The sequence below is a fragment of the Lepeophtheirus salmonis genome, unplaced genomic scaffold (genome assembly GCF_016086655.4).
Source record: "Lepeophtheirus salmonis unplaced genomic scaffold, UVic_Lsal_1.4 unplaced_contig_1059_pilon, whole genome shotgun sequence".
NCBI lineage: Eukaryota > Metazoa > Arthropoda > Copepoda > Siphonostomatoida > Caligidae > Lepeophtheirus > Lepeophtheirus salmonis.
The window spans coordinates 42,570-45,924 of NW_027289164.1; the positions used below are offsets into that span (position 1 = coordinate 42,570).

At 30.2% G+C, this 3,355-nt stretch overlaps 1 long non-coding RNA gene across 1 annotated transcript; it reads left to right on the forward strand.

The window, feature by feature from the left end:
• Positions 1-1,721: 1,721 nt before the first annotated feature.
• LOC139907430 (uncharacterized) lies at positions 1,722-2,667 on the forward strand. Its single transcript, XR_011784032.1, has 3 exons — positions 1,722-1,884; positions 1,938-2,077; positions 2,140-2,667. It is a non-coding gene; the product is annotated as an uncharacterized lncRNA (long non-coding RNA).
• The last annotated feature ends 688 nt before the right edge of the window (positions 2,668-3,355 follow it).

Consider the following 3,355-nt stretch of genomic DNA (forward strand, 5'->3'; position numbering starts at 1 on the left):
AAACGTCATTTGGTATTAATCTAAGATATATTCCCATCAAATTTAGTTTCCCTATATATTCATAGCATGGAAGTATATAATTTTGCGTATGGTGGATTTAATGATCTAACAGAGCAAGAATTATGGACCTTACTCCATCGTGACCTATATTAAACTATTTTATTATTATTAATTTAAATGATTATCCTGTATGACATAGCATAGTTACAACTAGTAAAAATATAAAATCTACAAGTATGAACAACATCAGTTTAAAACAATCGGTTTTTCTCGAACGATCATACACTATATACGAAACATTATCCATTTCTACGGGTTGTTTCTCAATCTCATTTTACCATTGATATTTTCACAACCTCCCTTATTGCCTTCCTTCTCCTTTTCTTCATACAAAAACAGCAACAAAAAAACCAAAAACTTCTTATTTATCCGTTACATTCTCCCATTATCAAGTCAAAATTGAGAAGTTGTATTATTTTGTTTAAGATTTTTCCAATATTACTCTACTTCTTTGAAACGGAACTTTGAATCTGCACTGTTCTCTAAACCTCTAGAACTGTTAAATACTTGGAGCGTTTACTAAAATACTTTTTTGATTTTTCTCTCTCAAGTAATTGCAATAGTTATATTACTTTGTTATTGTCTAATGTTGATCATTCTCTAGAGAAAAACGCGTGCAAGGGAGAAGGGGGGCTGGAGAAAAACTTATGGTGTCATTGTTTAAAATACTGATGTGATTATCAGCTGCTATATTATGATTTTTTGGGGTATAACGAAAGTATTTATTAGCAAAATGTTTAATGAAGATATACTACGTATAATTGACTTTGAAAACGTCACACTCCATGAAATTGACATTCATTATGAACCATATTCTCAGAATAATTACTGATGAAACGACAATGTAGAGTATTTCAAAATATATTTGAAGTTCAAAGTTAAGAAAATTAGGAATGATTATCTTCAAGAAAATGAATAAAGATTTTACCCACTTTCCCTATTATTAATATGTATGCTAAAAGGTCCTTAAATATGAAAATCTTGTCTGACATCCGAAAAACATTAAAAAATACAGAAAAGGAAACAATACTATTGAAAGAAACCCCACTCACTGACTTGCTACAATGAATTTCAAATAGAAGCGTTTCTTTGTGTCTACCTTCCTTCCTTAGCACAGCTGATTGTTGCTATGACTTATGAGTAAGGGTGATAATTTTGGTAAGAATAGAAAAGCGTGCGAGGAGAAGAGAAGAAATACTTATGGCATCATTGATTAAATAATATACATCTTCTTCTATCAATCATGAACGTTATCATTCCCGCCTTTATTATTCAATATTAATATAATAATATTAGATGGGGATAGTCGATAGAAAACTGAATAAAATGCAAAAAATAACGTCGCCTTCTGTCTGGATTTCTGAAAATGGAGGCCCAGGAATTTGGAAAATACTTACCGGATGAAAACAGATGGTTTGTTGGATTTGTCGATATAAATGTGCCTTTAGTCCCCTGTCTAGAATTACACGCCACTCATTATCCTCATCTCATATCAAGAGCATGGATATTCATCTAAAAATCAAGTTAATGATGAATACATCAAGTCAGACTTTTACTTTGATCTCACAAATATGCTTATTGCATGTAATATAACCTTATCCATTGCTAATCATCTACGTTCAAAAAAATTATGGAGAAAATGGAGTAAACATATCCCTTCCCGAGGAACCATCATTAAATTAATGGAGGATGTTGTTACTGATGTCATTTATAGAAATACATATAAAAATGTTATGAGTCATCCGCACCAAATGACGATCAAGTTATCAGTAAAAAGTATTTACGAATATCGAAATGGAACTCTGAATTTTGTACTATCTCACAGTAAGTATTCAATTTTTTTTTAAATCTAACCATAAAATATGATTCTATTTTAGCTAAACATATCAAGAATTATGATACACAACTCAGTAAAGGGCAAAAACAACTGCTTAAATGGTCACAACAATGGGGGTAGTAGCTTTGGATGGTTTGCAACTAGTTTGTCTGAGACTACTTACTTCGCTTTAAGACTTGGGTATGATAATTAGGTTTTCCAATATTACATAGTCAATAAATATTACTTTTTTATCACTTAAGGCTTAGCTATGGTTGATGGGCTCCAAGAAGTGGTGTTCAGAAAACTCATAAAAGGCAAAAACAACTGTTTAAATGGTCACAACAACGAGGGTAGTTACATTGGGTGTTGCATTATAATTAACAATTGTGTATATCCTTCATGATAATAGTATGTTGTTATATAAGCATACCTAAATAACGGGGAAAATCTTTTTGATGCTCTTAATAGGGAGTAATATCGCCGGACATTACTACATAATTAGCTTTTGCTCTAAATCTTTACGATTAATTTATTTCTAACATTTTTTTATTAATATATTTATTGTCTAATTTTATGATTTTGACATTTACTTTATTATTAATAATTAGTTAGATCTCATCGGTAGAGATATATCTATCCTGTGCACAATTGTATATAGCAACTTCCACATGAAGAAGAGGGGTGATTATCTTTTTGATTAAACTCCACGTCTCGCTTGTGTATTGCAACCTAAAGTTATGACATATTTAACTGAATTCCGATGTTAAAACAAGAAAAAATTATCTGGATCAATCTATTATTTCAATATTCTGTATTTATAATTTATTATTATTAATAGTTATATGATTTTAATTGTTTAATTGTTTATTTTTTAGTATGTAGATTATATTTAATTAAAGCCTTCTTTTTAAACTTTGAGCTTCAAATATATTTCAAATACTCTACTTTGTCGTTTCATTAGCTATTATTCTGAGAATAAGGTTCATAATGAATTACAATTTCATGGAGTGTGACGTTTTCAAATCTACTGTAACGGATAAAAAAACGTTGAAGTCAATTATACGTAGTATATCTTCATTAAACATTTTGCTAATAAATACATTCGTTATACCCTCAAAAATCATAATAAAGCAGGCAGATGATAATCACATCAGTATTTTAAACAATTATACCATATGTATTTTTTCCCCCTCCTCCTTGCACGCGTTTTCTCGACAATATTATCAACTATACTTATGAGTAAAGTTGATGGTATTGTAGAGAAAAACGCGTGCAAGGAGAAGGGGGGAGGAAATACAAATGGTATCATTGTTTAAAAGACCGATCCGATGTGGTTATCACCTGCCTGCTTTATAATGATTTTTGAGGTTATAACGAAAGTATTTATTAGCAAAAATTTTAATGAAGATATACTACGTATAATTGACTTAGACGTTTTTTGTCCGTTACAGTAGATTTTATAACGTCACACTCCAT